General features: G+C 39.1%; 1 protein-coding gene and 1 non-coding gene across 2 annotated transcripts in view; one reads left to right on the top strand and one right to left on the bottom strand.

Moving 5' to 3' along the window:
• The window catches only part of GPR160 (G protein-coupled receptor 160), a 53,062-nt gene that overhangs the window by 25,205 nt on the left and 1,512 nt on the right, over positions 1-26,345 (top strand). The window contains exon 3 of the mRNA XM_043875430.1: positions 22,980-23,095. The gene's annotated coding sequence lies outside the window, so the exon portion shown is untranslated. The remainder of the gene's footprint in view (positions 1-22,979; positions 23,096-26,345) is intronic.
• LOC122676271 lies at positions 18,985-19,107 on the bottom strand. Its single transcript, XR_006335540.1, has one exon. It is a non-coding gene; the product is annotated as a small nucleolar RNA SNORA40 (small nucleolar RNA).

The raw sequence follows: 26,345 nt of genomic DNA on the forward strand, positions 1-26,345 counted from the left end.
GCCATTAGTCTCATGCTTAAAAGAATCAATGTGAAGAGAACAGAACTGTGCACAATGAGATTTTTACCTTAAAAGGTCTTGCTTCCTACTTGTTGAGCTGGAGACTTACGGGTATGACAAAGTACTTCCATTTGAGTGTCCAGTAGTATTAATTAAAAACAATTCTCAAAAAAAAAATCTGTATATTCATTGACTCTGTCCCAGTTTTTCATTGACCTGAAAATTCTGGGGGACTGAGAAGTCTATGGTTCTTGGTCTAAGCACTGGAGCAATCAGTGACTTAAAAGGAGTATCAAATAATTTTAGGTGGAGCTGTCACCTTTCTGACTTCATTCAAGCTACACTGCAAAGTTACAGTGATCAAAACAGGATTGTATCAGCACAAGAACAGATTATAGATTAATGGAACATGGATAGAAAACCCAGAAATAAGTTTACACACCTATGGTCAATTGATCTGTGACAAAGTAGTCAAGAATATACAATGGAGAATAGACAGTCTCTTCAATAAATGGTGCTGGGAAAACTGGACAGCTACATGTTAAAGAATGGGATTGAAATATTTCATCTCACCATTTACAAAAGTAAACTTAAAATAGATTAAAGATGTAAATGTAAGACCTGAAACCATAAAGATCCTAGAAGAGAACATTGGCAGAACATTCTTTGACCTAAATTGTAGAATTTTATTTTCTTTTCTTTTTTTTTTTTTTGGATCTGTCTCTTCAGGCAGAGGAATAAAAGCAGAAAGGAACAAATGGGACCTAATTAAACCTAAAAGCTTTTGCATAAAGAAACCATCCACAAAGCAGCTAGAGAACTTACTGAATGAGAGAAAATGTTTGCAAATGATGTGGCTGACAACTGTGGTGCTGCAGAAGACTTTTGAGAGTCCCTTGGACAGCAAGGAGATCAAACTAGTCAATCCTAAAGGAAATCAGTCCTGAATCTTCATTGGAAGGACTGTTGCTGAAGTTACAGTACTTAAAGTGGCCAGCTGACGTGAAGAGCCAACTCATTGGAAAAGATCCTGATGCTGGGAAAGATTGAAGGCAAAAGGAGAAGAGGATGACAGAGGATGAGATGGTTAGATAGCACCACCAACTCAGTGGATGTGAATTTGAGCAAACTCTGGGAGATAGTGAAGGACAGAGAAGCCGGGCCTGCTGAAGTCCATGGGGTCACAAAGAGACAGGACTTAGAGACTGAACAGCAACAAAGGGCTGACAAGGGGTTAATATCCAAAATAAACAGCTCATACAATGCAATATCCAAAAACAAACAAGCCCAATCAAAAATAGGCAGAATACTTGAACAGACATTTTTCCATAGAAGACATACAGAGCTCAACATCACTAATTATTCCAGGAATGCAAATCAAAACCACAGTGAGATATCACCTCACACTTGGATGGCTGAAAAGGAACACAAATAACAGATGTTGGCAAGGGTGTGGAGAAAAGGTAACCCTTGTACACTTTCGGTGAAAATGTAAATTGGTACAACCACTATGAAAACACTATGGTAGTTCCTCAAAAAACTAGGAAGTAAAGTTGCTGAATGATCCAGCAGTCCCACTCCTGGGTGTGTATCTGAAAAGAAAAAAACATGAATTCAAAAAGAAAACACTGCACCCCAGTGGTCATCAATTGAGGTGTCCATCAACAGATGAGTGGGTAAAGAAGATATGGTATATGTATACAGTGGAATAGTACTCAGCCATAAAAATGAAATCCTGCCATTTGCAGCAGTGTGAATGGACCTAGAGAATGTTAATGCTTAGTGAGATAATTCAGAGAAAGACAGATACTGTATGATATAATTTATATGTAGAATCTAAAAAGTAAGACAAATGTATATAGCAAAAGAGAAACATATTCACAGATTATTAAAGCAAACTAGTGGTTACCAGTGGAGAGGGCGGGGGAAGGAGCAGCAAGGTAGGAGTATGGCATTAAAAGAGATACAAGCTACTGTATATAAAATACATAAATGGCAAGAATATATTGTATAGCACTGGAAATTATAGCCATTATCTCATAATAACTTTCAGTGGAGAATAATCTGTAAAAATACTAAATCTCAGCTGTGCACCTGAAACTAATATTGTAAATCAACTCTACTTCAATAAACATAATAAAATTAATCAATGTGAGATGTTTGTTATATTTTCCAAATCCTGAGAGAATGGAAAAAAAGCAGTGGGTGTTTATGGTAGTAGAGTAAGCTGGCATAGGTCTGGAATGCTGTTGTCGATGACTTACAGGACCCAGGTTGATTGGCTAGGCTATCCCAGATTGTATGAAGTTGAAAAAGGGATTTTCCTTAGGTGATTGGCCTAGTTTACTTGCTCAGCAATAACCAACAAAGCCATAGTTTTAGAAACTACAGACAACTGAACTTGAGCTATGTCATCATCTGATTATTGAGTCATCCCAAGAGCTCCGGACTGCTGGTGAGGTCTCATTGAGTGCAGGTTTCTCATTGGTACTTTCCAGATCATTGTATGCTTAAACCCCTTCCTTTGCTTAAGAGCAGAACTAAAGTTGAGGATAATCATTGAGAACTAGGACGCAGTCTCTAGTTCAAATGTCCTTTGAGGACTAAGCCTCTTTATAAACATGTTTACTAAGCATTAGTCCCATATATATTAGGACATTTCTGGTGGTGATGCAAATATTAGCTCCCAAATAACATGTCCTACTTTTGAACAACTCCCAATCTTATAACCCTCTAACTGTTGCTCTTATGAGCTCTTTTCCCAAATATGTCAACTTATTTAGGTATATTCCTATTTATTGATATCATTCTTAAAATTTTGTGGCAGGGAACTCATACAGGGGCTCTGTATCAACCTACAAGGGTGGGATGGGGAGGGAAATGGGAGGGAGGTTCAAGAGGGAGGGGACATATATATACCTATGGCTGATTCATGTTGATGTTTGACAGAAAACAGCCAAAATCTGTAAAGCAATTATCCTTCAATTAAAAAACAAATTAAAAAAAATTTTTTAATTTGGTGTCAAAAGCAATATAAGGTATAGACTCCTTTCTTCTTAATTATGAACATTGCACTTGTATTAATCTATTTGTTCCTACCAAAATGATAAAGAGATGAATATACATGTATGGGGTTTGCAATAAATAAGACATAGTCATATTAGGAGGGAAGGATATGTGAAAATATACATCATTATAATGTTAATTTATAAGCAAACCTAGAGCATTGGGTAAAAATTAATGATAGCCTTATGGAAAACTGAATCTCATCAATGTAACCTAATTTTTTCCAGAACATTGTAAGGATCTGGAGGAAACAGGGCACATACATCTTGACTTTCTCATGCTGTTGATTTAATTATGAATAACATGATCAGCAGCAACCCAGGGAAGCATAGTTTAGCTTGTATGTTACCACAGTCAGAGGGTGGGCAGGGCAGAGACACCAAGGATGTGCTTCTGGTATGGAGTAGCACTTACCAGTTAACCCTTCAGAGGTCAGTCTGTGACGCAGTTCTTTATTAAATAAACTTTAATCTTGTGTATATATTTGTGTGCCAGAAATACTGGAAACAGAAGTCAAAATAACCTGGATAAATTAGGTACTTACAAACTGGACAGTGTCAAATGAAGGCTAATTTTGTAAGCAGGAAGTTCATGTTGGAGAATGGTTGGTTTTGTGTCTGTCACTGGCAGAAAGAGCCCCCTGGGTCAGGGTGAATCACGAGATAGTTTAACCATCAATAACTGTAATATGTGTAAAGCACCACATCTTATAAGCCAGGGCTCTGGCTAAGGATACTTATATGAGGTTGAGAGCAGCCAAAGATACAGTGAAGGCTTACAGTGGATAAAAAATTTGAAATAGAAGCAGGGACATATGCAGCTGGATGGGAAGGATATGAAAAAGAAGCAATTGGAAATATTTTGTATTAAGTAGAATAGGCTAAAATTAGGTAAAATATACAGTGGCTCAAATTCAGTATATACTGTACAATTAGGTAAAAATTACAGTGGCTCAAATTCAGTACGTTTATTTCTCTCATGTAACAGTCCTAGGTGAGTATTTGCAGCCTTCTATGCCCGACTGATACAGCTCTGCTACCTTCACCCTGTGTCCTTCAGAGTTGCTCTGGTTGCTTATAGAAAGAAGGAGGAGTTTTGCCCAGAAATGGCTAACATCACATCTACCCACATCTCATTGGCTAGAAATCAGTCACATGGCCATTGCTAATTGGATGGACGACTGGGAAATATAGGTCAGCTGTGTGCTTCAGAAAAGAAGAGAGCGCAGAATTTGAGAACCAGTAACCATTTCTGTCATACCTCTGAGAAATAGCAATTGAGTTGACAAATTCTTTTTTCAGTTTTCTTTTTTGATATGGACCATTTTTTAACTCTTTATTGAATTTATTACAATATTGCTCCTGTTTTGTATTTTTTTTTTTTTTTTTTTTTGGTCCATGAGGCGTCTTAGCTCCCTGACCAGGGATTAAACCCCACACCCCCTGCCTTGGAAGGCAGAGTCTTAACCACTGGACCACCAGGGAAGTCCCAACAACAGAGAATTTAATACTGGTTAAACCATGATTCACAACTGGTCAGCAGTCCCTGTGGAGGAGAATATGGCAATATCTGACTAAAGTGTATAAGTAAACATTTACCCTTTCACCTGGAAGTCTCATTTATAGTAATTATTCCAGAGGAAACACCTCCACAAATCACTTTTGTAGAAAGTACTTAGTAACTATAAACCAGAAACAAGTGATAAAGGGTGGGTGGATATGGGTGGAGGGAATAACAGTGGAAATGGGACTTTTCTGAGTATCTGTTTTTATATAGTTTTTACTTTTAACCATGTAAACATTTAAATGTTTGAGCTGACTCATTGGAAAAGACCTGGGATGCTGGGAAAGATTGAGGGCAGGAGGAGAAGGGGACAGCAGAGGATGAGATGGTTGGATGGCATCACCAACTCAATGGACATGGGTTTGAGTGGACTCCGGGAGTTGGTGATGGACAGGGAGGCCTGGTGTGCTGCAGTTCATGGGGTCGCAAAGAGTCAGATATGACTGAGCGACTGAACTGAAAGTTAAACAAAAATGAAAAAAATCATGAAATTTAATGTACAAAAAACAACTAATAATCAAAAACAGTATATCAAATTGATTGTTGTTGTTCAGTTGCCCAGTCATGTCCAACACTTTGTGACCCCATGCAGACCCCATGGACTGCAGCATGCCAGGCCTCCCTGTCCTCATCATCACCTAAAGGCATGGCTTATAGCTTCATTGAGTTATACCAGCCCTGTTAACCATGACAAGGCAGTGATTCATGAAAGGGATCAAATTGACTATACAACCATAAATTTTGTTGTTGTTCATTCACTAAGTTGTGTCCAACTCTTTGCAACCCCATGAACTGCAGTGCCTCAGGCTTACCTGTCCTTCACTATCTCCCAGAGTTTGCTCAAACTCATACCCATTGAGTCGGTGATGCTATCTAACCATGTCGTCTTCTGCTGCCCTCTTCTTCTTTTGCCTTCAGTCTTTCCCAACATCAGGATGTTTTCCAATGAGTCAGTGCTTCATATCAGGTGGCCAAAGTATTGGCGCTTCAGCATCAGTCCTTCTAATGAATATTCAAGGTTGATTTCCTTTAGGATTAACTGGTTGATCTCCTTGCAGTTCAAGGGACTCTCAAGAGTCTTCTCCAGCACAACTCAAAAGCATCAATTCTTCAATGCTCAGCCTTTTTTATAGTCCAACTGTCACATCCATACATGGCTACTGGAAAAACCATAGCTTTGACTGTACATAACTTTTTCGGCAAAGTGGTGTGTCTGCTTTTTAATATGCTGCCTAGGTTTGTCATAACTTTCCTTCCAAGGAGCAAGCGTCTTAATTTCATGGCTATAGGCACCATCTACAGTGATTTTGGAGCCTGAGAAAAAAAAAGTCTGCCACTATTTCCATTGTTTCCCCAGCTATTTGCCATGAACTGATTGGACTGGATGCCATGATCTTAGTTTTTTGAATGTTGAGTTTTTCCCATATTTTTACTCTCCTATTTCACCATGAATTTTAAAAAAGAATTAATTAAAGTAACTTTTTAACAAAGTGCTCAGACTCTGTACCCCTAGGAGGATATAGTCAAGGGCAAAAGGAATGGGAGAAGAAGTTGCACTTTATTTATATGTTTAGTTGTTGGCAATGGTATCAGTGTAGTAACTCGAAAACTAGTATGTACTGTAGTTAGTATGAGTAAATCAATATCCTAATGTAACTGGGAGCCAGGTTGTCACTGGGAGAGGGAAATAAAAATAAGGAATGAGGTAAGAAAGAATCCTGTGATGTTAGCCTTGAAGTGGAGGTTATCAGTATCAATTCCTGATTTAAAAAAAAAATTCTAGCCCTGCCCACTGAAAAGGCCTAGACACAAAGACACCTCAGTAATAATCTGCACACCTCTTGCTCAGGCTTTCCTTTCTAAATAATGTGGGGGATTTTGGGGGTTTTTTTTTGTTTTTACAAAAAGAACTAGGGCTTCTTGAAAAAAGTGACTCTGGGTCTGCAAAAGTACATGATGCCTGAAAGCAAATGAATGCTTAAGGACTGAACATGTCGGGAGGAGAGAGTTTCAGATGGAGAGAACTCTGACAGGATGAATGTGGGAAAGTTTAGCTATTCAAAAGAATGATGATGTCAGTGGGTTTTAACACACTGAATAAAAACAAATCCACATATCTATAATAGAAGGCCAGTGGAAAATAATTGCCAGTTTGTAAATGCAGAAAAATCACTGTTTCGCAATTCCCAGTATGGTGATTGATTCAGGCAGTGGATGGTAGAACTAATATCAGGTTAGACTTTGTTAGGAAACAGCATAGTTTTATCAGTCTCAAGGTATTACCACCCTAGAGATCACTTATTGATTACAAAAGGGAACAGGTACCCCAACAGTAGAGAAATATGGCAGACACCTCCTTCATCACATGCTCTAAATTCACATGACCGACAAGGAGACAAACTGACACAATGGGACATATAGTCTAGTGTTCTTACCAAAACTGTTTATCTAATATGGAGGAAACAATTAGACAAACACAGATAGTGCATTCTATAGGATGGTTGGCCTAGAGTCTTCAAAAATAAAGTATCAAAAAGAAAAAAATGGTAGAGAACTATTCTAAATTAAAAGAGACTAAAATGATGTAAGTAAATGCAATCTGTTATCCTTGTCACTTGTTTCATTTGCTTTTATTTTCTCCCATTCTGAGGGTTGTCATTTCACTTTGCTAATATTTTCCTTTGTTGTTTTCCTTCACTTAAAGCTTTTAAGTGGGTCCCATTTGTTTTTGTTTTTATTTCCATTACGCTAGGAGGTAGATCATAGAGGATCTTGCTGTGATTTACATCAGAGTGTTCTGCCTGTGTTTTCCTCTAAGAGTTTCGGGTCTTACATTTAGGTCTTTAATCTCTTTTGAGTTTATTTTTGTGTATAGTGTTAAGAAGTATACTGACTTCATTCTTTTACATGTAGCTGTCCATTTTTCCTAGCACCAGTTGTTGAAGAGACTGTCTCTTCTCTATTGTAAATTTTTGCCTCCTTTTCAAAGACAAGGTGCCCATGGGTGCGTGGATTTATCTTCAGGCTTTCTATCTTGTTCCATTGGCCTGTATTTCTGTTTTTGTGCCAGTGCCATACTGTCTTCATGACTGTGGCTTTGTAGTTTAATCTGAAGTCAAGAAGGTTGATTCCTCTCATTCCATTCTTCTTTCTCAAGATTACTTTGGCTTTTTGGGATCTTTTGTGTTTCCATACAAATTATGAAATTATTTGTTCTAGTTTTGTGAAAAAATACTGTAGGTAGTTTAATAGGGATTGCATTGAATTTGTAGATTGCTTTAGGTATAAGTCATTTTCACTATATTGACTCTTCCAGTCCAGAAATATAGTATATCTCTTCATCTGTTTGCATTGTCTGATTTCTTTCATCAGCGTCTTATAGCTTTCTGCATGTAGGCCTTTTGTCTCTTTAGGTAAATTTATTCCTAAATATTTTATTCCTCATGTTGCCATGGTGAATGGGATTGTTTCCTTAATTTCTCTTTTTGATTTTTCATTGTTAGTGTGTAGGAATGCAATGGATTAATTTAATGTATTAATTTAATATCTGTGACTTTACTGTATTCACTGTATTTACAATACTGTATTTACTGTATTCATTCATACTTTAGTGATTTTCTGGTGGCATCTTTAGGGTTTTCTATATAGAGAATCAAGTCATCTGCAAACAGAGTTTTATTTCTTTTTTTCCAATTTGGATTCCTTTAATTTCTTTTTCTCCTCTGATTGCTGTGGCTAGGACTTCCAAAATTATGTTGAATAATAATGAGGAGAGTGGGCACCCTTGTATTGTTCCTGATTTTAGAGGAAATACTTTCGGTTTTTCACCACCGAGGATAATGTTTGCTTTGGGTTTGTCATATATGGCCTTTATTATGTGAGGTATGTTGCTTCTATGTCTATTTCTGGAGGGTTTTTTTAAATCATAAATGGGTGTTGAATTTTGTCAAAGGCTTTCTCTGCATCTATTGAGACAATCCTATGGTTTTTATTTTTCAATTTGTATCACATTGATTGATTTGCATATATTGGAGAATCCTTACATCCCTGGAATAAAAACCACTTGATCTTAAAAAAAAAACCCACTTGATCATGATGTATGATCTTTTTAATGTGTTGCCGGGTTCTCTTTGTTATAATTTTGTTGAGGATTTTTGCATCTATGTTCATCAGTGATGTTGGCCTATAATTTTCTTTTTTGTGGCATCTTTGTCTGTTTTTTGGTATCAGGGTGATGGTGGCCTCGTAGATGGTTTTGGGAGTTTTCCTTTCTCTGCAATTTTATGAAGAGTTGAGCAGGACAGGTGTTAGCTCTTCTCTAAACTTTTGGTGGAATTTGCCTGTGAAGCCATTTGGCCCTGGGCTTTTGTTTGTTGGAAGATTTTTTTATTATGGTTTCAATTTCTGTGCTTGTGATTGATCTGTTTATATTTTCTGTTTCTTCCTGGTTCAGTTTTGGAAGGTTACACTTTTCTAAGAATTTGTCTATATCTTCCAAGTTGTCCATTTTAGTGGCATATAGTTGTTCATAGTAGTCTTGTATGATCCTTGGTTAGGAGAATTTTAATAGTAGGGAAAGTGTATTAAAGTCTCCATCCCATCATGACCCCATCTGACAAGTTCCTGGCCATGTTATCATTGTTTTTTACTTCTTAAGTGTCATTCCAGGATTTCTTTATGCATATGTGGAACTATGTGTGTTTGTTTGTTTGTTTGTTTTTACCACTTTTACACAAATGGTGGTGTGTTCTGTGCACTGCTCTGTATCTTGATTTTTTCCCTTAATAATGTGTTTCAGAGACATGTCCATGTCAGTATCTGGAGAATTTCTTTTTCTTTTTATTGTTTTTTGTTTTTTTTTTTTGAGAGTTTCTTTTTAAAAAATTAACTGCATAGTATTGCATTGGATGAATTTATTTAACTGTTTCCTTGTTGATGGATATTTAGATTATTTCCATTCCTTTGTTATAATAAGCAGTGCTTCCATGAATAATCTTATAGACATTTTTTCATGCATGAAAGTGAATCTGTAGGATATATCTTTAGGAGTGGAATTGTTGGCTCAAAGGACGTACACATATGTTTGCAACTTTGATAGATATTTTCAAATGGCTTTTCAAAGGAGTTTTTCCAGTTATACTCCTACAGTCTCACAGATATACACTATTGACAAATTTGGGAGGGTGCCTATCTTTTTAAGAAACAGATAGGATAGCTTAAATTTCTGGTTTTCTGTATGAGTGATGTTGATACCTTTTCATATATTTAATAGCTCATTTTCCCTTTTTGTGAATTGTCTCTTCCAGTCCTTCGCTCTTTTTACTATTTCACTGTTGGACTTCTGATCTTTTCTCTGGTTGATTTGTAAGAGATTATATTTTATAATTTTTTTTCCAATTTGTTTTCTTTTGATTTTTCCTATAGTTTTTATGTCAGAAAGTGTTGTTATTATTTGGTTAAATTTAGTAATCCATTAAAGGTACTTCTGGCTTCTTGTTGTTGAAGAGCCTGATCCTAGGCCTTGTTTATCCATCCTTTGTATGCTAGTTTCCATCTGCTAATTCCAAACTCCCACTCCATCGCTTTACCACCTCCCCTCCCCCTTGGCAAACAGAAGTCTGTTCTGTTTGTGAGTCTGTTTCCATTTCATGCATAAATTCATGTATGTCATATTTTAGATGTCATGTATGTGATATCATGTGACATTTGTCTCTTTCTGACTTACTTCACTTAGTATAACCTCTGTGTCCATCCATGTTGCTGCAAATGCCATTCTTGCATTCTTTTTTACACTTGCGTAGGCTTTCTTGCCTTTCTAAAAAGTAGTTTTGTCACCCAAGTGTTTGTTCCTGGAAACTTTAGTCTTACACTTTCTTTGAAAAGTATTTGAGAGGTCTTTCATGCCTCTGTTTTAGTGTATAGATCACGTCTCCATTCCTTCTGTTGAAGAACTGGACCACTTGACCTTTAGCGTTTTCCACTGTGACTTTCGCTGATTGCACACTCATCGTGCAGCTCAGTAGTCCCTCTGTGTTCATTACCTTGTTTAAAAACAGCTTTACTAAAGTATAACTGACATACAGTAACTGTGCATATCTAATGTGTACAGTTTGATACCTTTTGCCATATATCTATACCCATGAAACACCACCAGCATCAGGAGAGTAAACACATTTATTGCCCCAAAAGTTCCCTGTGGCCCTCTGTAATTTCTCCCTTCTCCCCCTCCTATCTCCTCAGCAGCTAATATCTGCTTTCTGTCATTGTAGGTGAGTTTGTGTTTTCTGAGATTTTATGCAAATGGAATCATGAAGCATGCATTCTGGTTTTTGCCTGGCCTCCCCCACTAAGCATAGTTATTTTGAGACTCATCTGTATTTTTGCATGTATTGATAGTTCATCCTTTTTATTGCTCAGCAGTGATCCACTGCATGGGTCTCCCACTCTTGTTTATCCATTCACTCATTGATCGGAATCTGGATTGTTTCCAGTTTTGTGTCCTTCGCATTTCTTGCAAATTGGTAGCTGGATCCAGAGATCTGACAGACTCAGGTTCAGCCTGTAGAAGGCACAGAATGTTTGGTTCCTCTCCCGCTGTGACAGTCATAGCCATAGGTGCTTAATGCCAGCATCTGTTAATTCATGGGTGGAATTTCAGGTCTACAACTTATTTTTCATTTATAAGTTGGAACACTCTAAAGAGCTGCTTCCCCTCATCTACTACTTGGTTACCCAGTGGTACGCCTCATATAAGGCAGCATAAATCCTGTATTTTTTCCCTTAATTTACCTGTTTTCAAGGAATCCATTCTATCTCTTAATTCTTTGTATAAAATTTGTTTTCTCTTGCGAAACTGGTTATCTCTTCTCTTCTGTTATTACTGTTTCGAAATTTCTGATGTATCTCAGCACGGGTCTAGTTTCTTCCATCAAGGTGGAAGGTTTTCAGTCTTGAAAAACTTCCTGTTCTAGAAAATGGTACACCCTTTTCTTCCTTGATTCCCTTCCTCCCAGTTTATTCTCTTTCTGGGACTCCTATTGTTCTGATTTCCCACCTGCTGGGCTGGTTTTCTGTTTTCTTATCCTTCATCTTTTTCTACATTTTCTGGGAAATTTCCTGCACTTTATTTTCTAACTCTACAGTTCAGCTTATCATTTCTGCCGTCAGACTTTATCTTGCAGGAGTGATTTATTTTCTGTGGTGGTGGTTAGAAATAGCTTCCTCTTTTTGTTTCGTGAACACAGTACCTTCTCCCTGAAAACAGTGAGTTTTTAAATAGTGTTTTCTTCTAGCACTGTGTCTCTTTTCTACAAGTTATCTTTTTTTTCTGCTTGTGGGTTTGACTTTTCATTGTAGAGATTTTCTTCGAATGTCTGAGGATCTGTGGATGTCTGGTCATACTTATGAGTAGAGCATAATCCGGGAAGTTTCCTTAGGGGAGAATCAGTGTCAGCATCTTTACTATTTCTTCCTGGATTGATCCCTAGAGAAGGATGTTTGGATCTTTATGTTTTGTGAAAATGGTATTCTTGCAATCTAAGTGAGGAAAAGAAGGCTGGGGAGGTCTCAACTTTGAATGTGCATAGTTTTACTCAGAGTCTGTTTTCAGCCTGGTAGCCCTTCATCTTCAACTCTTGCCAGAGTCATCTTCAACTCTGTGTTCCCCATGCCAGAGAACAGCTCCATTCTTATTCCACAGTTTGGGAGAGACTGTTACCTGTTGCATTGAATTGGGGAAGGAATCTCGGATCTGTTTATTTCATTTGCAGCTAATCCTCTTGTTTTTGGTCCCATCTTTGCATCCCTTTTCAAAGTTACCTGGGCCAACAATTCCTAAGCCTTTTGGGGGCCCTGAGGTATAAATTAGATTGCCACTGTGCTTTCTCTGTTGCTGGCATTCTTCAGTCTATTATCAGTATATATGACTCCTCTGAAGATTTTATTAAAAATGCTGATTGATTCAGCAGCTCCAAGTTGGAGCCTGAGATTCTGTATTTATAATAAGCTCCTTGCTGTGGTGTTTAGTTACTAAGTCATGTCTCTTCGAAACCCCGTGGACTGTAGCCCGCCAGGCTCCTCTGTCCATGGGATTTCCCAGGCAAGAATAGTGGAGTGAGTTGCCATTTTCTTTTCCAAGGGATCTTCCCAACCCAGGGATCGAACCAGAGTGTCCTGCTTGGCGGGCTGATTCTGTTCAATTGAGCCACCTAGGAAGCCCATAGCAAGCTCCAAGGTGATGCTTATGTTCCTGTTCCTATTTTCTTGGAAAGGAAAGAAACAGCTTCATTGGAGGTTGTATCATAGTTTATATAGCCAATTTCCTATTGATGAATATTTAAATTAATTCTAGATTTTTACTTTTAATATTTTGAGATGAAAGCATTAAAAATAAATAAACAAACATACCCATTTCCATGTTCAGTTTGAATTTTGAAAGATATATATTAACTTGTTGAACCACCACCCCAATCCAAATAAATTACATTTTCATCTCTACAAAAAAGTTGCCTAGTGCCTCTGCCCCAGCCTGGCCCTAGGTTTCTACTGATGGTATGTCTGACTCTATAGATTAGTTCTGCTGTTCTATAATTCCATATAATTGGAATTATGCAGTCTGTACTATTTTGTGTTAGGATGTTTTCTTTCAGCATGTTTTTTTAATTTATCCCTGTGTAGCATGTATCAGTGCTTTATTCCTTTTTATTGCTGAAAAGTATTCTACTGTCTATCTGTTCTTCTATTATTATACTTTCTATCCATAAAAAGTATATTCTATGGGTATACTACTGTTTGAAAGTGAAAATGAAGTCGCTCAGTCATGTCTGACTCTTTGCGACCCCATGGACTGTAGCCTACCAGGCTTCTCCGTCCATGGGATTTTCCAGGCAAGAATACTGGAGTGGGTTACCATTTCCTTCTCCAGGAAATCTTCCCAACCCAGGGATTTAACCCGGGTCTCCTGCATTGTAGGCAGACGCTTTACCGTCTGAGCCATCAGGGAAATCCAATACTACTTAGGTGGTGCTAATGGTGAAGAATCCACCTGCCAATGCAGGAGACTAAAAAGACTCGGGTTCAGTCCCTGGGTCTTGCCTGGAGAATCCTGTGAACAGAGGAGCCTGATGGGCTATGGTCTGTAGGGTTGCAAAGAGTCAGACATCACTGGAGCGACTTAACACACAGTTTATTTATCCATTCTCCTGTTGGTGGACATGTGGTGTGGGTTTTGGAGCCATGGTGAATCAAGGTGCCACATACATTTGTGTCCAAGTCCCTTTTTGTGGACATACATCTTCACTTTTCTTGGGTAAATACCTCAGAGGAGGGTTATTGGATAAAATGGTGATCAGATGTCAGTGTTGTTAAGAAATCTGCAAGCTGTTTAAGCACTTTCAGGTCGTTCTACATCCTTGTCAACACACGTATTGTCAGTCTTTAAATTTTAACTCTTCTAGTCTCACTGTGGCCTTTGTTTCCTGAACACGTCTGTTCAGATCTTCCGCCCATTTTTTGAAAGGCTAATTATCTTAGAGTTATAAGAGTCTGTTCTTATTCTGGGTCCAGGTCATTGATAAGATACCCTGTATATCTTCTCACTGTAAAGTCTATAACTTTTGTTTTTCTTAACTATGCTTTTAAAGAGAAGTAAATATTTGCTTTTTAACTGAGTCCAATTTATCAGCCTGTGTGTGTGCGCGAGCACATGTGCCCCTGCTGAGAGAGCTGTGACCACTGCAGTGGAGGCCCAGTTGTTTTTCAGTCACTTAAGTCGTGTCCAGCTCTGCGACCCTGTGAACTGCAGTATCCTAGGCTTCCCTGTCCTTCACTGTCTCCTGGAGTTGGCTCAGACTCATGTCCATTGAGTCAATGATGCCATCCAACCATCTCATCCTCTGGCATCGCCTTCTCCTCCTGCCTTCAGTCTTTCCCAGCATCAGGGTCTTTTCCAGTAAGTCAGCTCTTCACATCAGGTGGCCAAAGTATTGGAGCTTCAGCATCAGACCTTCCAGTGAATATTCAGGGTTGATTTCCTTTAGGATTGACTATTTTGATCTCCTTGCAGTCCAAGGGACTCTCAAGAGTCTTCTCCAACACCACAGTTCAAAAGCATCACTTCTTTGGTGCTCCGCCTCTTTCATGGTCCAGTGCTCACATCCATACATGGTTACTGGAAAAACCGTAGCTTTGACTGTTCAGGACATTTGTTCGCAAAGTGCTGTCTCTGCTATTTAATAAGCTGTCTGGGTTTGTCATAGCTTTTCTTCTAAGGAGCAAGAGTCTTTTAATTTCATGGCTATAATCACCGTCCACAGTGATTTTGGAGCCCAAGAAAATAAAATCAGTCACTGGTTCCACTTTTCCCCCATCTGTTTGCCATGAAGTGATGGGACCAGAGGCCATGATCTTAGTTTTTTGAATGTTGAGTTTTAAGCCAGCTTTTTCACTCTCCTCTTTCACCCTCATCAAGAGGTTCTTTAGTTCCTCTTCTCTTTCTGCCATTAGAGTGATATCATTGTATCTGAGTGTTGGTATTTCTCTCTGCAATCTTGATTCCAGCTTGTCATTCATCCAGCCCAGCATTTCACATGATGTACTCTGCATGTAAGTTAAATAAGCAGGGTGACAATATATAGCCTTGACATACTCCTTTCCCAATTTGAAACTGGTCCATTGTTCCATGTCCAGTTCTAACTGTTGCTTCTCGACCTGCATACAGGTTTCACAGACAGGTAAGGTGGTCTGATATTCCCATCTCTAGGAATTTTCCAGTTTGTTTTGATCTACACAGTCAAAGGCTTTAGTGTAGTCAGTGAAGCAGTAGATATTTTTCTGGAATTCTCTTGCTTCTATGATCTAGCAGATGTTGGCAATTTGATCTCTGATTTCTCTGCTTTTTCTAAATCCAGCTTGAACATCTGGAATTTCTTGGTTCACATACTGTTGAAGCCTAGCTTGAAAGATTTTAAGCATTACCTTGCTAGCATGTGAAATGAGCGCAATTGTATGGTACTTTGAACGTTCTTTGGCATTGCCCTTCTTTGGAATTGGAATGAAAGCTGACCTTTTTCAGTCTTGTGGCTACTGCTGAGTTTTCCAAATTTGCTGGCATATTGAGTGCAGCACTTAACTGCATCATCTTTTAGGATTTCAAATAGCTCAGCTGAAATTCTATCACTTCCACTAGCTTTGGGTCCCTCCCCGCAAATTCTTGTCTATCTGAAATGCAACTTTATTTGGAAATAGGTTTTTGAAGATGTAATGAAGGTAAGGCCATACCAGAATAGGGCGGGCCCTGAATTGCAGATGACACCACCCTTATGGCAGAAAGTGAAGAAGAACTAAACAGCCTCTTGATGAAAGTGAAAGAGGAGAGTGAAAAAGTTGGCTTAAAGCTCAACATTCAGAAAACTAAGATCGTGGCATCTGGTCCCATCACTTCATGGGAAATAGATGGGGAAAAAGTGGAAACAGTGTGAGACTTTATTTTTGGGGGCTCCAAAATCACTGCAGATGGTGATTGCAGCCATGAAATGAAAAGACGCTTACTCCTTGGAAGGAAAGTTATGACCAACCTAGACAGCATATTAAAAAGCAGAGACATTACTTTGCCATCAAAGGTCTGTCTAGTCAAGGCTATTTTTTTTCCAGTGGTCATGTATGGATGTGGAGTTGGACTGTGGAGAAAGCTGAGTGCCGAAGAATTGATGCTTTTGAACTGTGGTGTTGGAGAAGACTCTTGAGAGTCCCTTGGACTGCAAGGAGATCCAACCAGTCCATCCTAAAGGACATCAGTCCTGGGTGTTCACTGGAAGGACTGATGTTGAAGCTGAAACTCCAATATTTTGGCCACCTCATGCAAAGAGTTGACTCATTGGAAAAGACCCTGATGCTGGGAGGGATTGGGGGCAGGAGGAGGAGGGGACGACAGAGGATGAGATGGCTGGATGGCGTCACCGACTCAATGGACACGAGTTTGAGTAAACTCTGGGAGTTGGTTATGGACAGGGAGGCCTGGCGTGCTGCAGTTCATGGGGTCGCAAAGAGTCACAACTGAGCGACTGAACTGAAGCGAATGCAGTGACCAGGGTTCTTGAAAGAGGAGAGGACACACAGAGACAACACAGGGGAGAAGTCTATGTAAAGATGGAGGCAGAGACAGGTGTTCTGCTGGCACAAGCCAAGGAATGCCACAAGTCTCCAGAAACTGGAAGAGGCAAGGAAGGATGCTCCTCTAGAGCCTTAAGGAAGCACAGCTGTGCTGAGACCTTGATTTCAGATTTCTGGCCCCCAGAACTGTGAGAAGATTAATTTCTGTTGTTTTGACTACCCAGATTTGTTTTGGTAATTTTTTATGGCAGCCCTTGGAAACTAATATACCTACTAGGATCACAAAGATCTCCTGTTTTCTTTTACAAATTTCAGCTTCACTTCTACATTTAGTCTTATGGTCCATTTGGAGTTTATTTTTGTGTATGGTGTGAGGTAAGAATTAAGGTTAATTTTTCCCATATGGATATTCATTTTCTAGCACCATTTTTAGAAAATACCATCCTTCCCTTTCTTAATTAACTTGTCCTTTTGTTGAGAATCAACTGACCATAAATATGTGAGTCTACTAGATTCTCTTCTGTTCCATTGATTTATAGGACTATCCTTACGGAAATGCTGCTCAGTTGCGGCCAACTCTATGTGACCCCATGGACTGTAGCCCTCCAGGCTTCTCTGTCCATGGAGTTTTCCAGGGAAGAATACTGGAGTGGGTTGCCATTTCCTACGCCAAGGGATCTTCCCAACCCAGGAATCGAACCTGTGTCTCTTGTGTCTCCTGCGTTGGTGGGTGGATTCTTTACCACTGGAAATCCCATCCTTATGCTAATGCTGATGCTGCTAAGTCGCTTCAGTCGTGTCTGACTCTGTGTGACCCCATAGATATCTGGCAGCCCACCAGGCTCCTCTGTCCCTGGGATTCTCCGTACAAGAATACTGGAGTGGGTTGCCATTTCCTTCTCCAATCCATACATGTGTGCTAAGTCGCTTCAGCTGTGTCCGACTCTGTGTGACCCTATGGACAGCAGCCCACTAGGCTCCTCTGTCCACGGGATTCTCTAGGCAAGAAGACTGGAGTGGGTTGCCATTTCCTTCTCCCCCTTATGCTAATGCTCCCTCTTTATTTCTGTACCTTTTATAACAGTTCTTAAAATCAGGTAATGTAAGTTCACCAACTTTGTTCTTAAAAATTATTTTGGCTCTGTTGGGTCCTTTATATTTCCATATAAGCTGTAGAATCAGCTTGCCAATTTCTACAAAAAACTTGGCTGAGTCTTACAGTCCATCATAAATGTCTTCATTGATTTAGATCTTCTTTAATTTCTTTCTGCAATGTCTTTATAAGTGTAAAGGGCTTTTTAAAACTTATGTGTGACATAGACAAAATTATTTGTCAATGCGTTTTTGAAGAATTTAACATGTTCTGATTCCTTCCACTGCCAGTCACTGTAGTTCCTCTAGTGTTTGAGTCATAATCTTCAAGATAGCCCTTTTAAAAAGAACTTTTGCTCAGTCCACAGTTGTAAGTCCAGAATTCTTTGAGGTCCCCTTCTTTAATCTCCAGTGGGATATGGACACTCTTCAAAAATTCCCCACCTGTAACCTTTAGGATCCAGTTTTCTCAAACAGTTTATCTTAGGCCCATGTTTAGGGTCAGAAGAGACAGATCTGATTGGTTTTTAATTTTTCACACCCTCTAAACATGAATAAAGTTGAAATCATTCACTCCTAGGCTGTCACGTCCTAGGGCAGATCACTGGGCTGTGCCAGTACCTTCTGAAGTACAGACATTGTGTTCTCAAGGTGGAAAGTCTTAAAAAACAAGCCGTCCTTGTTTCATGTCAGCACTAAAATTAGAGCACTGAATCAATATAGTCATTTCCCTCATAGTTTATGCTTTTAAATTGTCAATTCAATAATCCTGGAAGCAACCTTTGTGTGTATTCAGTTCAGTTCAGTCGCTCAGTCGTGTCCGACTCTTTGTGACCCCATGAATCGCAGCACGCCAGGCCTCCCTGTCCATCACCACCTCCCGGAGTTTACTCAAACTGATGCCCATCGAGTCGGTGATGCCATCCAACCATCTCATCCTCTGTCGTCCCCTTCTCCTCCTGCCCCCAATCCCTCCCAGCATCAGGGTCTTTTCCAATGAGTCAACTCTTCGCATGAGGTGACCAAAGTATTGGAGTTTCAGCTTCAACATCAGTCCTTCCAGTGAACACCCAGGACTGATCTCCTTTAGGATGGACTGGTTGGATCTCCTTGCAGTGCAAGGGACTCTACATTACTTGAGTCCATTTTAGGTATCATGTTCCTTCTTATCTGTATCAGAATTGATGCTGAACAGGGAGTTCTCAGTTGCAAAAGAGGATTTTTGTACCTGTCTATAAGTTTTTGTCCACAAATGATACAAAAGCATACACAAGTGCTATTTCTGAGTGTTTAAAATATTCAGAATACTGTGCTTGCATGTTATTTGTTAAACAGCCCTACATCTTTCATATTTTTGATGCTATGGCAAATGTGATTTCATTTTCCAGTATCACTGGTATATAGAAATTGATTTTAAAAAATTAATCTGCAGCCTTGCTAGATTTACTTATTTTAGTCGCTCTTACTGCAGACTTTCTAAGTACTCAATCATATCACTTATGATTAAAGACAGCTTTCCTTGTTTCCTATGTACATGCCTTTTATTTCTTCTTAATGACTTCCTGTGTTAGCTAAGACCTCTAATGAAATGTTGAGGAGGGTTGGAGGGTGGACATCCTTGCATGGCTCCTGATTCAGGGGGAAAAGCACCACTCTTTCAGTATTTGGGTTTTTCATTGATGCTTTTTATCTGCTTGGAAAGTTCCCTTCTCTTTGTTTTTGTGAGTTTTTTTTTTTATCATGTTGGGTTTTGTTAAGTGCTTTTTCTACATCTATTCAGATGATCATATAGTTTTTCTCCTTTATTCTGTTAACATGATGAATCACATCATTCTCTAGTGTTAAACCAAGATTGCATTAGCTATGATGTATTAGGTTGTTATATTATTTTTGTACATTAATGAATTTCATTTCATAGCATATGTTTTGTTAAGGTTTTTTGCCTCGTATTCTTGAGGGATGATGCTTTATAATTTAGTTTTCTTGAAATGTCTATGTTTTTTGTTATAAGGGTAATTCTGGTCTTGTAAAATAAGTTGGAAGGTGTTTCTCTCTTCTCTTCTCTTTGGTATTTCTTCCTTAAGTGTTTGGCAGAATTCATCTGTGCAAACATCTGAGCCTAAAATTTTCTTTGTGGGAAGGTTTTTAAGTACAAAGTCAATTTCTTTAATAGGAATTTTTTTAAAATGTGTTTATATATTTATTTCTGGCTGGGTTGGGTCTTCGTCACTGCACAGGCTTTTCTCTAATTGCAGCACACGGGGGCTATCTCTAGTTGTGCGAGGGCTTCTCATCACATCTTCTCTTGTTGCCACCACCAAGCTCTAGAACACACGGGCTCGGGAGTTGCGGCTGAACGCACCGCTGACCGGGCTTCAGTCACTGCGGCTCCTGTGCCCTGGAGCTTGCTGCTCGGCACATGGGATCTTCCCAGGTCAGGGATTGAACTCGTGTCTCCTGCACTGGCAGGCGAACTCATTACCACTGAGCCACCAGGGAAGCCCCGTGAGCCCTATTTTTTTAAGGGATCTTTTTGAATGAGTTTTGGTAGTTCATGTCTTTCCGGAAATTTGTCTGTTTCATCACAGTTGTCTCATTTATTGGAAGAAAATTATTCTAAATAGTCCCCTATTATCTTTATAATGTTTGTAGGATCTGTACTGAGGCCCTCTCTTTCCTAATTTTCCTAAGTTTTTTTCTCAGTTTGGTTGGAGGTTTATAGTTTTATTGTTTTGTTTTTCAAAGAACCAGCTTTTGACTGTTTTTACTGTTGTGTGTATTTTAGAATGTCTTGTTTTCTGCTCTTTATTATAGCCTTCCCTTGGTTACTTTGGGATTTACTTTACTCTTTTTTTTTTTTTTTTGGCCACACTGTGAACCATGTGAGATCTTAGTTCCCTGACCAGGGATTGAACCTACACCCTCAGCAGTAAGAGTGCAGAGTCCTAATCACTGGACTCCAGGGAATTCCCTTACTTTTCTTTTTCTTAAGGTGAAAATTTGGGTCACTGAATCAAGACCTTCTCTTTCAATATAGGCAAATATAAGAATGCCAGAACAAGACAGTACAAAAACAGTTTAGTGGAAATTTAAAACTGAATTTTTATTTTCTTGATTTTCTTATATTTGCATTGCTGCTTTTCATAATTGTTTTGTCTACTATAGATTTATAAATTTTGATAATATAAATACTACATGCTATTCCTTAAGGAAATGTTAAGAGAATTACAAGGCATTTTTAAGTGTCAGGATAGGCCATAACGTATAATCATGAATCCTCCCAGCTTGATATAACAGACTGTCTTCCTGCTTCCACTGTCCATCCATTCTGAATCCCCGGGGGCTTTGCTGCTCTGCCACATGCAGTCACTCAAGGACCCAGGTTGACAGGTCCCACTGTGTTGAGCTATACCGTCTGGAAGACATGGCATTGATTCCCTGTGGCAGGAAGAGTACCCTGAGAGACTCTGCTCCGCTCCTATGGGTACAAGTAATCTACATAGTCACTCTTACTTGGAAAGCTTGTTCACATAAATTAGATCCCTTTCTACATTTCCAGTTGTGAGCTGAGCCGTAATTGTGGCTTCCTGAAGAGTTTTGAAGTCAGACCCAAGGTTGAACTTCAAGCTTCAGCACTTAACAGTCATGCATCCCAGGGAAATGTGCTGGTTAACCCCCGAGCGTTTCCTCATAGGAAAAAAATGCCTACTTTTCATGATGCTTGTAAGGGTTAGGAAAAAAGTATGTGAAACCGCTGGACAAGGCTTAATACATTATTTCTCCCACAGGCTTTCTTCACTCGGGAGGTTCAGCAAATCCAGCTACAGGCTAATCTCATTTTCTGTGTAACAATAGACCAGAATGTTAACTGTGCTCATCTTCCCATCTTGTTAATGCAGATGGTTTTGTTAAGTTTTTCTGTGATTGCGTAACACAGCCATTTGATTGTAATAATGCTATGAAGTTATATACCTTTTTTGTTTTACTCTCAAACTTTCATTAATATACAGCAGACTTTACAAAAGCTACATGTGTGATATTGCAGCTGATTTTTATAGATGAGAATTCAGCTGCCTGCTACTGAGCCAGATACTTAAGTAATTTGTGAAATGTGAAAGAGTGCAACTGAGCTCACTCAGTTTTTTTGTTTGGGAAAAGAGAGTAGTTTTTCACTTAAAAAAAAAATGTTAACATGGAACAAGTGTCAAAAGGTCCTGAAACAAAACAGTTTGAGAACTGCTAGTTTAGACTCTGAACCTGTGGCTGAAGACTGCCGTGTGAGCAGGGTTCCTGTTATCCGCACTTGTATCTCAGGGTCTTTGGTGACTTCATCCAAGTATCAGGGGCTCCCAGCAGTGATACAGAACCCGCCTGCCAGTGCAGGAGACCCAAGAGACTCAGGTTCAGTTCCTGGGCCAGAAAGGATCCCCTGGAGGAGGAAATGGTAACCCACTCCAGTATTCTTGCCTGGAGAATCCCATGGACGGAGGAGCCTGGCGGGCTACAGTCTGTGGTATCACAAAGAGTTGGACATGCAGAAAGAAAAACACCAATACGGTATATTAATGCATACATATGGAATTTAGAAAGATGGTAACAATCACCCTATATGCGAGACAGCAAAAGAGACACAGATATAAATAACAGAATTTTGGACTCTGGGAGAAGGTGAAGGTGGGATGATTTGAAAGAATAGCACTGAAACATGTATATTACATATGTGAAATAGATTGTCTGTCCAGCTTCGATGCATGAGACAGGGCACTCAAAGCCAGTGCACTGGGATAACCCTGAGGGATGAGATGGGGAGGGAGGTGGGAGGGGGATTCAGGATGGGGGACACATGTACACCCATGGCTGATTCACGTTCATGTATGGCAAAAGCCACCACAATATTGTAATTAGCCTCCAACTAAAATAATTTAAAAAAACATTTAAAAAAGTCAGACATGACTGAGTGCACACACACACACACACAGTCTAAGTATCCCTTTTCTTCCTTTTGCTGGAAAAAAGATTATAAACAATTAGTTACTTGCTCTAATCCCACAAATAGTTTTTCTAAGCAGAGATCTGGAGGCAGTTGCACTGAGCTGCAATTATTTAGATGGCTATTAATGATGGTTATTTTTGTTTTCTTTCACACACAGCTTATTTGCATGGCATTTTGGTATGCCAGGAACCAAAAACAAAATAATTAAAGGCAGTGAAACTGAAGTAAACTAGGAAGATCATCAGCCAAGAAGGGCCTGTTGGAGGAAGCAGAGTAAGTAGAGTGTGCCATTGAGAATTCGTTGGGTTGTATTAATACATGGAAAAGCAGAGACTGGGTCAGTGAAAAGAAATAATGTTTTGTTTCTCTCAGGCCTAGCCTGCTAATACTTCTAAACTGGCCAGATCACACAGCAAGTCCAAAGATGCCTTGAAAAGGACGTGCACGTTAACTTCTTAAGTTGTATAAGAGCATGACTTGATTCATAAGTAGTCTAAAACATCATGCAGGAAAGGATCATATCTTAATAAGTCTCTGACCTAGTAGTCAAGGGAAGACTGGGGACAGGTAGCCTATCAAAGGACTTTTGTCCAACAAAATATTGCAATTTTAAATACTTTTAGTAGTTTCTGGGGGACGTGGGGTGTAACATTTTCACCTAAGAAAGTTTTGGTTTCCATGTCATTTTCCAACATACTTCCCTTTGACTGCTTTTTATTACCTCAGTGGCCTGTCTTCCCTGGGTCTTGTTTTTCTTGCCTCTGAAGTTTGCCCCAGCTCTGTGATCTCCTACATACGCCATTTCAAGCTTGTCTCTCTCTTCCGATCTTCTTTTGAAGAGCCTCCTGGTTTGTGACTCCTTGGCGGGGGCCGCCCCCACCCCCTTCCTCTTCTCTGACCCCCCTTAGCCCCTGGGAGACACTCAGGGTTACTTCCCTCCTCTAGGGACCCTGTCTTTCTCAAGCAGCTCCCCTCAGAGAGTCAGTGGTGAAGGGGAAACTTGGCAAACATTCCTTGGATGTTTCCTACTTAAACACGATTCCTTAGCTTTACTTTTTGAATTTTGGATAGGAGTTATAAAGGACACAGTCATTTTATACTGATGATTCTTTCTTCCTTTTAATCCTAAACATACTTGTAAAAAGTAGGTCTTTATGAACCCATACCATTTCCCTTCCTCCCCTCCCCGCCCCCACCCCACCCCCCCATTCCCAACATCTGCCATTTAAAACTAAGCCAGTTCTTTCCTTGGCACAAGGAGGATTTCTTTTTTTTAATTTTTTTATTTTTTTTTTTTAATTTTTAATTTTTTTTTTTTTTTACAAGGAGGATTTCATATGTTCTTGTCATTCCACCCAGGTTTCCTTACCCAAAGCCAGTAGCAGTCAGGGTGGTAGCCATGATTCTGTGCCCTGGTGTATCAAATCTGAAATGGAACTTTTTTGAGAGGGTAAAGTTTATAGTGTATTTTGAATATAGTTAAAAAAAATTGAGCATATACCCAGAACTTGTTTGATTTGTTCTTTTATAACGTATAGTTATGGAAATAGGTATTGGATGATTTTTATAGTTATCTTTACATATATACATGTGTGTGTAAATAGGTACATTATTTGTGTGCCTTAATGACAAGGTCGATTTATATCCATGAGAGTATGTTAAAGACAAAATTATTCATGATCCTTTTTAAAGAACAGTGAGTTAGATATTAAGACCATTGCAATAGGCACGGGTACCACAATACTGGGATTTTGCAGTCGGGTGTGGAGACTGGACTCAAGCTCAGATGCAATCAAAGTGGGAATTTACAGCCAGGGAAGAAGGTAGGGGTCTGTGAATGGACTATTACCAAGGAAAACATCAGTGGTGAGAGGGGATTCTGGTTAAACTGACTTATCAGAATTCTTGTGAAGGCAGGTCAAGGTGGTTAGACATCACCTGAAGGTTGGTGAGGATGAGGAACCTGATCAGACATAGAGGGGGGGATTCTGGCTAAACCAACTTAGCAATATTCTTGCTAAAACTGGGTAATGTAATGGCAAATATAAAAGCTTAGAAGTCAGCTTAGTTGAGAAGAGTTGAATTCTCTTCTCAACTAGGAAGGACTCCGTCAAATTATAGTTGATTTTGTCAACAGAACTGGTGACCAACCCTCTCCCATACTGATTTCTTTTCTTTAGCCTCAGACAGGATCCTCATAGCTTCCTTGAAATTGTGTTACCTGTTTCTAGGCAATTTCAGGTTTCTTTTACTTCTTAGACTTGATACTCCCCCTTTTTTTTTCCTTAAAGTTTGAGAAATTCAGAAAAACCTGTAAGTGGAATACCATATTAATAACTTGACGTGTACCTTTTTCTGTACATGTATAATATCTTTAAAAAAAACACCAAGAATTGCTAGGTAAGTGCAAAGCAACAGGAATGGAGCTTGAACAGCCTTACAAGCAGGGAAAAGCAATGATGAAGGAGGAAGTTCAAAGAGGAAGAAATCAGGAAAGGGTGGAAGACAAAGAAGGAAATTTAAGAAACACCCTCAAGACAAAACGCACATTTGACCCAAAGTTGTTTCTGCAAGACTGTTCCACCACTTTGTATAACAGCAAGGAAAAAAAACCCAGCCCCAACAGTAACAAAAAACTTCCTCATGAATGTCAGCAATTGGGGACAGGCTAAAAGTGATACCTCCTTATGATGGGCTATTATGCAGCCATTAAAAATATTTCTTCAGATAGGAAGATAGTTTTCACTCTATATTTTCTACACATTAAATGTTGTTATGCCTTGTGAATGTTATATGTTAAAAAAAATGCCATGATAAATTTCAACAGGACTTTTACTTAAGTGAAATGCAGGATAAAAGATTATGCAGCTGCATTCCTATTGCTTTGCACTTACCTAGCAATTCTTGATGTTTTCAGGTAGCCCTGTTCAGTCCCTGCTCCTTCCCCATCTTCTTTCATCTCTCTAGGTGCCGCACTTGACAGGTCACATCCAGAAGTTAAATCTTTCTTTTACCAGTATTCTCGTGATTTTCACCTGAACCATCTGTTTTATATCTTTGAGCTTTGGAAATTTATTTAAATGATGACCCTGCAGCTAAAAAGCTTTGAAAGCAGCTATACTAAAGGGGCATCCTGAGTATTATCTAAATTTCATGGGCAGAAAAACAAAACCGGGTGATGTCTAGAGTCAGAGTGGGACTGAGTCAACAGCTATCAATGGATTGTTCTGAGTATTCTGATCAGGCTGCTGTTTGAAGCCTATATTTTGGCTCTGGTAAATAAAGTGTTTATCTACCTTTTAAAAAATACTTTGAATTTAAACAATTTAAATTGAAATCAGGAAGAGAAGGGCATTCAAGAAATTTATCCTAAAAAAGTAAGCTAACTAATTTAAATAAAGCAGTTTGGTTATAGATGTGAGTTCTGACCATCTGCTTCTCAAAGAATGACCAGAGTATATGCATGAATTCTTCTTGATCATACTCTGTATAAGTGTTCTGTAAGTGTGAGAAATATAAGGTT

Source organism: Cervus elaphus, chromosome 19, assembly GCF_910594005.1.
Source record: "Cervus elaphus chromosome 19, mCerEla1.1, whole genome shotgun sequence".
Classification (NCBI taxonomy): domain Eukaryota; kingdom Metazoa; phylum Chordata; class Mammalia; order Artiodactyla; family Cervidae; genus Cervus; species Cervus elaphus.